Genomic DNA, 15,299 nt, shown 5'->3' with positions numbered 1-15,299 from the left:
TTGTTGTTGTAAATCCGAAACCGAAAACAAACGAGAAGAGGTCAGTAAATGGATCATTTTGTCGTACCACATATGCGTATAAGTGACAACACTTAGCTGATGAACTAAGGGCAACAGATCCAGGCTGTAAGAGAAATCGATCATGTATCTTTTTTGTATAAATAAACAGCTCAAACTAGCCTCACAATTCCCAATTACCCTACGCAACCCAAACTGAGTTTGCCAAACCGACTGCTGTGAAAAAGGAATAAAAAAACTGAGTAAAGGTAGACACCACTACATTGCAATTCACGGTAGAAAAAGGGGAAAACTAGAGACAAATCACAAAACTTGTGTTTAATTTTAGGCAAACGATTTAATGTAAAAAAAAAAGCTGTTTTGAACCTTCTCGGTTACAACACCAATTAATATTTTTAAGTCATTTCCTCTTTATTTTTTCGTCAGACCTCGGGCTATAGTTTCGCCACCTGTATTTGTCATGGATGTTCCTGTTATTGGAAACCTGAAATCGAATACAGCCGAGGAGAGGTTTGTTAGTGTTGATTAATTACTTCAGTAAATGGATCATTTTGTCGTACCACATATGCGTATAAGTGACAACACTTACCCGATGAACTAAGGGCAACAGATCCGGGCTGCAAGAAAAATAGATCATGCGTCTTATGTGTATAGATAAACGTCTCAAATTAGCCTTACAATTCACGATTGCGCTCCGCAATCAAAATTGAGTTTGCCAAACCGGCTGCTCTAAGAAGGGAAAAGAGAAAGGTGAAGACAAACACCTTTTCAGCGATTTGGGATCATTTACAATTGAAACATCACAGATGCAGATATTCCAATCGTTGTTGGAAGCAGTTCATTGCTAAGTTTAGTATTTATTATAATACTAAATTGGTACTGTTTCTTCTTTATAAGGAACGCGGGAAAGCTATAGCATCATCTGTTGAGAAGTATCTGAAACAGATGATGACCCCTCAGCACGGAGGACTTTAAAGAAGTCACTTGTTGATGAAAGAGATGACCGAAATCGAAAGAGGGTTGCGTAAACCCATTTACAGGAACTGTAAGCCGTTTTGATGATGTGTAAGATTTTTGTTTTTATTGCAAGAAAATTAAGACCGGCCCACAATTTAAAGTGCGGGTAGGAAACGGAATTTATCGTAGTTAGTTTAATGTAATTTTTAGGGGGATCTAACGAACTCGTACTTTGTGTTAAGAAAGGACGAATTCTTCAGATTTCTGGTCTATGTTTGCTAATTTATATATCCATTATAACCGCTTTGGCTGCTGTTTTCCCTATATTCACTCGTCTTTACATCAATTGCTTCATTTGTGCTGTCATGCAGCGGTAATGTATGATTATTCTTTTTATCTTTGACTTCTGAATAGTAGTAGTTACTCAGTATGATAAAGTGGCGTTCTCCTGATTTGGTTTCCTTTGTCCCCTGTCCTCCGCCTACCAGATCGGGCACGCTTTCCCCCCGTCCTCCTTTCGGGTAGAACTACCAACTTTCAGGAAGGTTACTACCCAGAGCAAGAGTTCACATCTATGTAACAAGATTTGTTTGGGCGTGGTTAATGTTAACGTAGTTTTAATATGTGTTTGTATGAATCACATCGAGTAGTCACATAACTCGCCAATCCGAGAATATATTTTTCCTTTATTCTCATCACTTGTCTGCATGATATTGTATAGATAGAGTAAGGAGAAATTCTGTCTTGGTCACTCACGGGAGTTAAAAGTTTAAACTTTACCCAAAGTGTTCCTTAACATGGGGAAAACCACTTAAGACTGTAGAATACGGTGTCTCTACTACTATCTTTGACAGTGAGGACTAACAGACGGTTCGTTCCGCGCATAATGAGTGTTAATGTTAATCTAACAAATCAATAATGATTTTTAAATTGGCAGAGGGGTAGTAAATAGCCACACGAGCGCGTAAGGAAATATAACTCATTAACTATTGGGAGACCAGTCCAAGAAAATCTTAGTTATGGGGATCACTTAAATAATAATCTTATCAAGTATTTTAGTTGAGTCTTAATTGTGTAAGATAAACTTGATTTCACCTATTTTTTATTCTCAACTTTGTATATTTATCCTTTACAATTGCGTTTATCCCTATAGCTTACCCATTGTATCACTGTAGTTTATGTTTTTGACACTCAGTTTTGTATTAACCCATACCCAAAGTGTTCCGAGCACAATGTGTGTTGATGTTAATCTAGCACATTAATAATGATTTTTAATTGGCAGAGGGGTAGTAAATAACCACACAAGTGCGTTATGAAATATAACTAATTAATTATTGGGAGACCAGTCCCAGAAAATCTCAGTAAATAGTTGTCTTGAAAGAATAATTGTTATTATTCTGATGTAGTTTATTAAGTCTGAGTTATTTGTTCTACTCTATCTTCATTTATATTCTGTTCCCTTCTCTTTAATCATGAATTTAAGATGAACGTGAAAGGGTGAAGGCCTCTAATCCTTGCTCCATAGATTCTGGTTGACAATATGTGAGAAGAAACAATTGGAAAGCTGTGACAAAATGGTCAGTAGAGCAACAGTCAGTGCCATTATCACTTCACTAATGTGTCCATCATTTTATTAAGTTTGGCAAGCTCCTTCGCCTGACGATCAACCAATCGTCTAAGTAACTTAATGTTTTCCTCAATGAACTGGGAATTCTCTTTTTTTCCCGCTTTCCCCTTATTGTCATCCGTTGTGTCATCTCCACTTAGGTTGTCTTCCTCGCATTTTTCAAAGTAGCGGCCCCTTAGATATTTCATCACCAATTCCTTCATCGTTTCTTTTCGTCTCTGGGATGACATAATAAGATCAAAGACATTATTCATCATCATTTTCTCTCACTCTCTGTATCATGATACTCTATCGATTTCATTTAGGAGCATTTGTCGCAATTGTTTTCGCATGCTACAAGGCTCGCTGAAAAACACGTCAAAGTTTTACTTTAAGCTTACATGTACCTCTTTCCTGGCGGTAATCTCGTCTCTCTGAAAAAAAAATTAAGAGTTGCATTTCATTACTATTACAAATAGTATTGAATATTAAGGAAGTTAGACCTTGATTTTGGGTTTTGACAGAATTTCTCATTTATCAGTCCTACTTACCTCTCTTTGCGCCTGCACTTCGTCTGGTTCCTTTAACAAAGAGATGAAATTTAAGAAATGAGAATGTATCAACGCCTTAATTTCACGGTCTTATCGTAAATGCTAGTTTAGCGATCAGTGCATTACTTCAATAATCTACATTCCCATCTAAAATGAAACGTACGGTTTTGGTGGAGTTTGAGAGACGCATTTTTCCCGGCTAATATAGAAAGACTTAGAAACAATAGGTGATAAGAAAAGTCAATACCCTCCTAGTGATCTACAAAAAATAAAACTTCTTCTCTTCCTTACCCCATTACCACGACAACAACAGCATTTTTCTCTGAATTTCCCAAAAACTTTGTTAACAAATAGAATACTCCCATACAAGGTGTAATAAACCATGTTGATGGGTGCCGGCATCGTGTTGCCTTTGTCAATCCATTCCAGCCACATCCGGGATCTTGAGTATTTCCACTCAATTTCGGAGTTTTTCTAAAATTGAATTGTGAAGAAGAAATCAAGAAGTTGAGAAGGTTTTTCAGTAGCGGGGGTTGCTCATTTCAAAAAAACAACGCAGTTAGGAATTTATTCGATGGACTAAAACTTTCTTGAATATGGGTCAATCTGACTGACTTGCGGCAATGGTATTTATTTTGGGTGTATACTCACCATGATTCTCTCGAACGAATTATTCATCATGGCGATCAGCATGTTCAAAGCCACTATTACAGTGCAAATCACGTAAGCCATCAGGAAAAGACGACCAAATGTGGCGGTGAGAGCAAACACTGGGTCTTTTACCTCAATTTTGTCTTCTTCTACGAGGCCAAGCAGCAACCAGAATAACGCTATAAACGCGCTCTTGTGACTGAGAAGCAAAAGATATCAGCATATTATAAATAGTCAGACGCAAGAATGAAATTTTCGCCATTCCTCTAAACAACTTCTAACTTTTGCGTTTCCGAACGAAAATCACCGAGCTTAAGTAGCCTTCTTCGATGCCAATGTCCATGTTTCAGATTAAAGCTTTGTTTCAAGGTGGCCTATAGTCGTGTTTTTGTTCTGGCTTAATTATGTACATGTATAAACAACAACTTCAATTAGGAAATGTGACATGAAGTAACTCTATGTTAGCACACATACAATGCAGACATGTGAAATTGGTGCTGGCTTTGCAAAGGGCCGAGCGCTCCACTGTTTCTCGAGCTTCTGCATTATCAGCTCAAAGGCTACTCAGTAAGTTCATCTCTCAGTAGAATTATACCTAATTCGCAATAAAAAAAACACCTTACGGAGTAGCTTTCTTATCTCAAAATATATTATACTTAATGTTGGACGTTATTGGATAAAGATATTTCTCATCAAAGCTCTCTTACCCCGCGTACGGATGGGATTCCTCATTCTCAGTGTGGTTCCATTTTCTCTGCAGTTCAGTTTTCGAGGTTTCATAGTAAGAGTAGACTTTTTACGACGCCATTAGCAAACGAGAAATACAGCACAAGGAAGATAAAGAGGAAGCTTTGCACATCTTTGAGCATTTTATAAAGTGACAGCTGTAGAGGGCCAAGTATCGAATCAACCTGAAATATATGCGTCAGGTGAAAATATGCCATAACGGATGCACTTGCGTACAACACATCGGCTAGAACAAACGCTGCTTCCTCAGGTTTCCATTTTCTAAAGTACAGACAGGAGAGCAACCACACAGCGAAGGACGCCAGAAAAGTCAAGATGATCAGCGTGTCCTACGACATTCCACCACTTTGATATATAAATGTAAATTCCTTGTCTGCGAGCTTCGAGAAATTCCTGTAGAAGTAAGCCAAGAACAAACGAAAGCACCACATAGTCTGTGAAGAAAATGTACAGTTGTTTAGCACAACAGCACACGCGCGTCAAACAGTGATTGATATACGTCGTCTTCATACAATTCAAAATAAGTTGTAAATGTACTTTGCTCTGGCAAATTCAAAATGAAAACTGTGTTTTTCTGGGCGTTTTGGAGGCTAACCATAGAGGGAAGGAATACATGACTTGAAAATGTTAGATTGTAAAAAGGGTGATATTCTACACAAGTAATAGATATGTAATAATAGGTTGATCTGTATACTTGTTTTTTGCTAAGTTTTTCTTTCTTTACATCAGTTATTTGATCTTAATTAAAATCGTAAGGTTGAAACCCAAACTGCTTAAAATTTTAAGTGTAGTACACTGGAAATAAATGATGACTGCGGGCTATCAAACGAACAAAAAAAGCCAAGTCGATGTGAGTGAAAATTAAATTTATGACACTTACCACACCATATCAGCCCAGTCGATGAAGTTTCAAACTTGTCGTCAAAGGAGGTCAAGAATATCATTGAGAGAAACACCAGATACCACATCGTGTGGTTAATAAACTTGGAATAGGGATGCTCATAAAGCTCTCTGAATTCCCAAATCTTCTCATTGTTACAGCAACGATAAAATTTACGAACCAACCGGATCGGTATGTAGAAGACGCTCGATACTGCTACAAGCAGTAGTTGGAAGAAGAACCAAACCAGTTTGGTCAGTCTGCTTTTATCCCGCCAACCAGCCATTCATAGTATATAATCTCGTTAAGAATCCACTGACATTTTGGGCTTGCTACAAACTGCGAATTGAAAAGGAAAAGATTGTTTTGATCAATTTGTAATTTCTTGATTTCTAACATATAAGTCCTAAATTATTTGCAACCACTAATTTACGCCTACCCTTTTCTTTTTTTTCACGTATCATTAATGCACCGTTATTTTGGCATTTTATGTAAATTAAGCCACCCTTCACATTTTATGTGTCACGCACTTCCCGTGTACTTTATTTTTGCTACCATATGAACCTTTTTCCTTGGAGTGTTTCATGATTCGTATATTACCTCAGAATTTGGTAAGTTTTGTCTCGACATATCTTTTTTTTATTTTTTTCGCCTTATTTGTTACTATATTTTTGTAAAGGTCGTTTTTTTCTGTTTCATAGGAGTTTACTTCTTCACGTTCATATTAAGAGGGTTGGTAAATCGAATGGTGAGTAAACTTGAGAGGCGCTTGCCTCTTTAAAGACTTAGGAAAACATAGTTGGACACCAAGGTTGGGGCCACTGATTTGTCAATGACCAGCCCAATTTTTTCTTAAGTCTTTGAAGAGGCAGGGTCCCGCTTCAATAAACACTTTTACTCACCATTCAATTTAATAATATATTTCACTATCTTAGTTATCACATTGGCAAACCTTTTTTTATTTGACTCAGCGGCTTAGTCTTTGTTTTTAAACACAGTGACAAGAGTTTTATTTTTTTTTAAGTGTACTACCCATACTTTCCTGGAATAAAAGGGTGAATAACATAATTTTTTGACGTAAATAATGTCAAGATTTCACTATGATTTTAATCCCAAGCAATACTTCAGTTTCATACCGCTCTTTATTTTCACGGGGTCCAAATTACGACAAAAGCAACGAAATACACGTCATATTGTCATCTTACTCTAAATGGAAAAACACTTGGCATTGCCATCTAGATTATGCTTCACACGTGCTTTTCATGAACAGCCACACGAAATGATATAAATCAGTTAATAACAACCTAGCTAAAAGAGATTGATTGTACGTGTACCATCCAGCATCCCCAGTTTTCATTTGGCTAGTCTTAGATCAGCGATTTCGTGATCACTAAATAAATGCTCTGCTGAATATTAATTCAAATGACTGTTTGTTTTACCCGATTGAAGATTGAAATGTTTGCAATACACTTTCCGAGAAAAATGAAAGATTCCAGTCCATTCGATTCAATAGTGTATATTAGTTCAAAGGCGGAAATCACGGAACATTTTTGTTGCAAGCAATTTTAAAATTTCGTCTTAAGTAAGTGGTTTTAATTATTCATGGTAATTTAGATTGGAATTGAAAACTCGGTGTTAATGCTTGGACGCTCAAGTTATTCCATAGTGAATCTGTGGGTTTGATATGCTTTTTAAGCTGTCATACTTTATGAACCAGTGAATAAGTTTTAGCCACATAACTTAGGTACCTTAAACGTGTAAAAAAAATAAAAAAAATGATTAAAAGAGATCTTTCTGTTTTTTGTCGGCAGCAAACTTGAGAAGAATCAGGCTCTGATTAAAATTCTTAGGTTTCTTCGCCATTAAACAGCCCTTACCATCGGTATCCATTATCTCCTGAAGTTGGCTGAAGTTACATCCTTCAACAACATCAGCCGCAAATTTCTCACACTCCAATGCTCGCTTGTAGTACTCGTCCCGACTGTAATGATGCTCGTACCGAGCAATTTTTTCCAGCAGGTATGCATCATCCAAAGCAGCCTCGATGATGTCTTCAAGCTTACTTTCTCTCCGCTTCGGGTATTGGATAGCGGTGGATGTCAGCTGTGAATTATTTCTCCATAGCCATTCCAAACCAATGTAGAGTGGATCAGAAAGTATTCGTATCCACTGTTGTTCTTCTTCGTGGTGAAATTCAGTTTGTGGTGGCCTGCTTTCTCGGAATATACAAGCGGAAGTATCACGTCCTCTAGCAGATCTGATTTGGCCGCGTAGCTTTCCCCAAAGATACTTGATCAGTCCTTTCTCTTTCAGGCACTCATTTTCTGCGACAGTTTCGCATGTCTTGTTTAGGTTTTCTATCGTCTTGAGCTCCGACTCTTTAGCTCCTGCTATTAATTTCCAAACTGTGACAGCATCTTCGTCTTCGAGGGCTTTCGTAAGTTGTCGCTTGTGAGACACACATGTTGGATCTTCGTCTCGACTATCCTGCGCTCGTCTGAATTCGCTTGCCGTAAAAATCGCTCCACATCGTCCTTTGTACCACTCGAAATTGCATCAAGAAAATCTTCGTAAACATTTGAGCCGCCTTCTGGTTGTTCGTTGATTGCCGCGTCAACGTGTGCGGCCATCTGATGATTTTGCTTGTAGAGAAATTAGAAGAGTTGTGAAAATAAGTGTTCTAATTGTTCATTTTAGGGAATAGGAGAACATTTTAGTGCTTTCCTACATGAAGACGATTGACGGTGCGATTTTTCTAGAAAGGACAGTGGACAGGAACAGATTCTTTATCCTTATCGGTGGAAAGTGAAGCTGTCAATCCAAATCATACTCAAGTGACGAGCAGACGACAATAGAACGTAAAATGGGGTTTTCGTGCGTGAGGTGTAGTCACACCAAAGTTGAAGTCACGCAGCTCAATAAAGAAATATTCCATTGTTAGACGCAGCTGTTATACGTGAAATGCCTTTTAAAATCAACCTTCCGCTAACCGTGCTGAAGAATATATGTTTTCATCAAGTGGATCTTACTTCTTAGTCGGGGAAAAATTACATTAAGATCTTTCTAAGAAATAGCGGAAGTCAATCGAAGCTTTGTATGAGCCCCAGAAAGCGAATCAATCGCATTATTCGCGTTAGTTACGGTGTTTCTTTCAGATTCGCGACAACTGTTGAGGGCAAGAATGTCTACCTAGTGTTATCTTCTCAGCTACCTTTGCGGACCAAAATTCGATGCGGACGATGGCTAATATCGAACTTCCGACTCAGAAGCATAACTATTCGAGTAAAGTTTTCAGATCCCCATATCCATTCTGTTTATTGCGCAATTTATGCTGTCTATATCTATGCTGTTGTAATATTAATGAGTGTTTTCGCTTTTGAGCCAATAACGGAAGGAACATATAAATGGAACGTAATTTTAAATAATTTTCGACACGTTTCTGGCCATGCACATAGATAAGTACACATACTACAGATTTACATGAACGCACTAAGGAATCGACAACAACTCTTTGTCACGCAGTCAGGTACATCCGGTAACTGCCACTAGTTCTGATGCCGTCACGGAAACTTGACTTGAAGTTGAAATTGCTAACTAGTGTCTTAGTGCTTAGGAAAAACATTTAATTTTTAGGACAACAACTCCAACGCTCCATGCTACAGTTGATTCGATGCAAAAGACCCAGTCCGCCAGCGCTTATAGGTTATTGCATTAACCCTGAATTCCTATGAGTGACTAAGACATAATTGCTCCTTACAAAATCAACACAATATCAAAAAGAACAATTAGAGACTAAGGAAAATTATCAACAATTAGATTATCGGTTGATTTAATACAAAATTCTCCAAAGTTACATTATACGAAATGTATGACAGACGATAAGGAGAATTACTATTGAGATCTTGGGAGTAAAAGATGTAAAAATCTCAAAGCGCTTCCCCAAATTGGGTAAAGTGACGAAACCGATTACCTGCGGAAAAAGCTTGATAATATCATATTAGTCTACAATATTCTAACAACGTATGAGAAAGTATAATATTAGGCTCAAAATAAATGGTCCAAAGTAGATATAAAGACACAACTGCCCTATATCGTCGTCAGTAGTTTAGTCTCTACAAAATTAAATAATTTCTATTCTACTTGTAACCAAACATGCCATATCTTTGTAACTGTCATTCAAAACTGATATGTTAGGTGCTTGAATTCTGATAACTAATTGTTGGTAACACCTAATATAGATATGTAACTGACCGGCCTACAATGAAGACTAACCTTAAGCAATATATTTCTTTTCTGGATAATGTTTAAAATCATCATCAATTAATTCGCTCATGCACGATTGTTGCCTAAAATATTACGGTGCTCAAAATCCTCGGCTAAAACAGAGAAAAACGCACAATAGCCTCTATTTGGACTCAAAATATACTCCGCTACTTATATTCGTAGACATATATGATTGCGGAATGCGAACGGTTTTCCGACATCGCAATTTCACACAAATTCTGACAATTGGGAAATATATCTTACGAAATATCACCGGTTTCACTCCATCACATACGTTCGCTCACACGCGATCGGTTTTAATACGTGCATGACGTGACCGAAAATGTTCCAATGCGATGGAAGTCTTTCTTTAAAATTGACGTTATCTGTTCCTCGAAGCTCAAATGTTTTCTCTAGTATCGCTCTCCTGAACTGCTCGCTACTCAAATCAGATGATGTCCGCGGGACAAATATCCGGGCACCAAATGAATGCTAGTGTATATCTAAATCCAGAGAATTCAGTATTGACCTGTTTAAGAACGAAAACCGAGGAAAAGACTGCGTTTAAGGGCGCGTGGCTCCTGTTTTTACCGTGGCTCCTTCCATTTATCTTCGTAGCGATCAATAAGATACTCCACAACTAATCTGTTCATTACCTTCATGCGTGTCTGAACAAAGAGATACTCACAAGTCATAAGATGGTCGAAAAAAATTGGGCAAAGTTAAGGTGTCTAAGATTTTCTTTCTCAAATCAATCCTTTTGAGACATTAACCGCCTGTCGATCATTTTCATCTCTTTTCCCTCATCCTTTAAAGTATCAGTTAAGGATTCAGAAAATGTAAAGTGAAATGTCGTATGTAGCAGTAACAGTATCTCAATACATTCGCAACAGGATATTGGCTAACCTTTCTTTTATTTCTGCTCCTCCCCTCACCTAAAGAAGAGGAAAATTTCGTGCAGTCAAAAAAGTAAAGTGAAGTGCTGCATACAATAGTAAAGAAGAAACGAGGAACAAGCCTTAAACCTTTACCTCCCATGAGTGACCAGACAAAGAATTTTCTCCTTACAATACCAATACAATATATAACATAGAAGTGATGAGATAAAGTAAATATCAATTAGGGGATTATAGTAGTTGATCCAATACCAAATTCTCCAAATTGATATCATAAGCATGTATGTCAGACAGGAAAGAGAATTACGAATGAGATCTTGGGAATTATAGAGTTAATTTGAGCCATGTAATTTGGTTTACTGTCTCAATACGCTCTAGAGGAGACATTTGGCTAAATTTTTCACCGTTTTTACCTCTCTTCGCCGCCATGGAAATGAAATAGCAAGTAATCAGGAAATGTAAAGGAAATGTAGAGGAAATGTAAAGCGTTTCAGGTTTATAGTCTCAATACATTCACATTTGGCTAACCTGGCCACCCTGGTACCTGATGGAAGAGTAAAAATTAGGACAAAAATAAAAACGATCAGCACAAAGACAGAAATCTAGGTTTCTGATACGGATAGTGTTATGAACTTGGTCAGCGGCAAACAATCGGTGCACTGACCACCTAATCTGCATGATAGTTGAACGGCACTCGATCATTTCTTTAAATTTATTAATTTATTTATTTTCAAAATGATTCATTCATTCTTTTGATTCTTCTTTCGTTCGTTTATTCCATTTCATTTTATGAAAAAAGCAACAATTCTATAATTTAAGGATTTTTTAGTGTGTTTAGTACAATGTCCCTCCCAGATTCAACTTTGTTATATATGCCGATGATGTTTTTGTTTCGTCCTTCTCTATATGAAAGCTCTGCAAGCGAACAAGCAATGTGATTCTTAGGTTCCTTTAATGCACTAAAAATGCTGCAGAGATAATTAATTCAAAGCAACAAACTATCTCACGTTTTCCGCGCCGATTATTGTAGCAGGTTTTCCAGAAGTTTGGTAAGAAAATGTAGCGAATATAGTAGACTGTATTGAATGGAAAGGTATGGTAGTGCCCTTGTCGATCCATTCCAGCCAACATCTGAGTTCTTGAGAACTTCCACTCTACGATTGCATTTTCCTACAAAGATATTAAGAGTGTTTAAGATCGTAAATTTATCAGGTGCCAACCACAACAGTGTACAAGTGTTTAACTCACTGCGAGAAGCGCCGCAGAAAAAACTGACTATCATAAAAAGCATCAGCAGTTTGTTGTTGCAAGGGAGTGATCACTGAACGAAGCACTACTCATTAAAATAATTCCACACATCACAACATAGGACGTTGTAGTTATGACTAGCTAGCAATAGTTTCCAAAACACGAGAAACATCTTTAAAGGTTTAGCTGCAGTTCAAGAAGTTTCTTTCTCTGGGGAGTATTTTGAACCTCTAATGAAACACGAAGCACAAGCTGGTGAAGTCTTAAACGTGCATGAAATACAACCAGTATGTCAGATACATTAGCACAATGTATAAGGTAAATAGGATCATAAAGCCAGCGCTAAATATGATCCTTACCAAAGAAACGTTGACTCACCATAACTCTGTTTAAAGAGTTGTTCATCATCGCGATCAGCATGTTTAAAGCTACTATGACTGTGCAAATCGCGTGGCCTATTATAAAAATACGCCCAAAAATGGACGTCAGATGAAACTTTGGATCTTCAACAATTAAGTTCGTCATATTCAACCGACCAAGTAACAACCAAAACATTCCAATGAAAGCCTCAGTGTAGCTACGTTAAAATATAAAAATATCGAGTTAGGTGTCATTAGTCTAACCCAATTTCGCCCATGTTCTCTGCCAGTGACAACCGGTGAAACTGGTGAAACTGCCAGATTAACCTTGCTTAGGAACCAGTCGTTATTTGTTGCCTAGGGAAGGGGGAGGGAGGGGGGAGGGGGAGGGGAGGGATGTGAGGATATTTTTTGTGGGGGGGGGACCTTATGGTCTTCAGGGTGGCCCGGAGGCTTGGATGAATCGTGGCCAAACAAGATGTAATGTGGGGTGGGGGGGGGGGCTATTGAAAACTGACTGCCAGTTAGCTGCCAACGAGGAGGGAGGGGAGGATCAGTAAATTTTTTCACGTAACACCACACCAAACTTCTTCGAACCCCCCCCTCACCCCCCCCCCTCTTATCACACCTCGAGCAATGAGATATTGGCCGCAACTCTAATGGGAGTAAATTGTTTAGGCAATCAATAAGTGGCTCTTCATTTGTCCTCACAGTCTTCAAGGTTGTTCCTTTTCATGCCTCTACACTAAACGGTCCTCCAAGCTTTTGTACAGTAAATTAGTAGCGTTACCGTGCGCCCCCTATTAAGTTTAAATAGAGCTCATAGGTGCTTATATTACGTACTTGCCATATCGAGGGAACTGCTGGGGTACTTATCAGTCTTTAAGTTGTTTTTTGCGCAACCACATAATACGAATATGTATTGATAACGCCTGTAGCAAATGATATGGTCAAAGTAGAAAAAAAATGGCAATGCAACTCTGAGGACGTCCTTAAGCATTCTGTAAAGTGACAGCTGTAATGGACCCAACACTGAAATTAACTTGGAAGATTGTCGCTAAGTGGAAATAGGGGCCATAAGATGCTGTGGAATAAATGGCAATAGCACACTATAATAACAACGCATTCTCTCTTGGTTTCCACAAACACCACCACACGAAACCAACGCAGTAAAGCCAAACTATGTAGGCTCCGGCGGGAATTGCAGAGGGAGAGGTTAAAACGATCAATGCTGTACGACATTCCACCAATTTTGAAAAGTAAATTGAGGCACCTTGCCTGTAGGCCTCCGATTGCAACTCCTGAAACCAAGAAGGCCCCAAAGACCAACAAAAGCGACAGCAGCCAACTCTGGTAAATGAGATCGGGAGCAAATTCATATAAATATTTTGTATGGCCACACGTAAATTTATCTACTCTTGCTTGCAACTGACACACATCTCCATGCACATTATGCCTCATAGAGTCAGATAAAACTAAGGAGTCTTCGTCAGAATTAAAAAGCCAACTGAAGCTATCAAACTATGAAATTACATGAAACTATGAACTCAAGGGTCCGTACATACATCTGTTATGTTTATTTCAATCCATTATATCAAGATTCTTTTAAAAGATTAAATTGAACATCTGTAGAGTAGGTTCAGGGCCGTGCATTGGCTCTTAATTTCATGTAAGATGGCCCTGAACCCCCACCCTTAAAAAAAAAAAAAGGGAATTTTGGATGTTGCTAAAAACATTTAAATAAAATTTTGATTTTGCGTTGATTGCAAAAAAAAACCGGTTCCTTGAATGCAAGCACATAATAATTGTGCTGTGCAGTGAATCTGCTTTGATTATAATATGTTCTGGGCACTAATTAGGCACTTTGTTTCAGTTTTCTGCCATCATTATAAGATGGCATGAGACAATAGTGGCTGTCAAATGGTCATTCACTACGGTATTATCCACAAAAGTGACTTACCTATGTTCGACATGGCCTGTCCCATTTCAGGTGATAAACTTACTGTTAAGTTGAGGCACGAAAGACGCGGAGGAAACAAAGAAATACTGGAGTAGGACATAGGTTGATTGATGAACTTGAGCGTATGGAAGTCTCGAAAAAAGCCTATCTACAGAGTTTTCAGCATCTCTCATTGGTCACTTGATTTACAGCCAAGACCAGCCTTTCAGTATAAGCCGCAGGGAAAGGATAAATGAATAACACCCAAAGATAGTGATAAAAAGATAGTGACAGAGAAACTCAGGGTTCTTCACGGCCAGAACACCCTTTAACTCTGCACATGGGACCACATAATGATAAACGACCATCATCAAGAATGAGCTGTCATTGGGCTCAGTCTACGAACTGGAAGAGAAAAAAAACCATGACTCATTAATGCAAATAACTGCACATCACTTAGTCACTCAAACTATTTCTCTTATAATCCAGGTAATCTCAATATCTGAACACTATACTTCTACACGATTTACGAAGCATTTTTGCTATTACATCAATGTTGACATTTTGCTTATTGAAGATATTCGAAGTTGCGAAGAAGGGATCACCTCTATTGAAGATATATTTCAATTACAAATGATTTATTTAATGAGTCATCTGTCCAATAATCAGTCCCTTATAAGTTACAATGCTATGGTAATAAAAACTTTCAGGACTCGGCCAAGATCTCACAGTCCCTTTGGTTAAAGTTACCGATTCTCTTTAATTTATTACCATCCCAGCTTCAACTTAATTTCAAAATTGGTTCAAACATGGCGTGCACTGGTCCTTTTACATCTGGCACATGTCATTTCCTATAGAACTAGATTTTTAACCAAGACACAACGAGCGTGCCCTTTTTTTTTCTGCCTTTCTGGCCTGTCACAGTTTGGTGGGAATTCACACAGATAAACGTTCCACGCAACGAAAACAAACGGCTGCTTTTATTTTGCCACCTAAGCCCCAGCAAACACAGATAATGCAGAGGTGAATGCGATTGGTATCTTGCTTCTAAGCTTACCATTCTCACCTTTTGTGGCGCTGTGTGTATTAGCGGCCATCTTGACGAAGACTCAGACTCTCAGCGAAATTTTTCGTGATTTCCGTTCAGTAAGGGGCCATCTCCCTTAATATCCATAATCTTGTAA

At 38.1% G+C, this 15,299-nt stretch overlaps 2 pseudogenes; one reads left to right on the top strand and one right to left on the bottom strand.

The window, feature by feature from the left end:
• Window positions 1–1,642, top strand: part of LOC131796057 (short transient receptor potential channel 4-like) — a 50,920-nt pseudogene extending 49,278 nt beyond the window's left edge.
• A 418-nt stretch (window positions 1,643–2,060) lies between these two features.
• LOC136280607 (short transient receptor potential channel 4-like) lies at window positions 2,061–9,021 on the bottom strand (annotated as a pseudogene).
• Window positions 9,022–15,299: the final 6,278 nt, after the last annotated feature.

The sequence above is a fragment of the Pocillopora verrucosa genome, chromosome 4 (assembly GCF_036669915.1).
Source record: "Pocillopora verrucosa isolate sample1 chromosome 4, ASM3666991v2, whole genome shotgun sequence".
Classification (NCBI taxonomy): domain Eukaryota; kingdom Metazoa; phylum Cnidaria; class Anthozoa; order Scleractinia; family Pocilloporidae; genus Pocillopora; species Pocillopora verrucosa.
The sequence above is the reverse complement of the archived record's forward strand: the minus strand, read 5'-3'. Positions and strand labels throughout refer to the sequence as shown.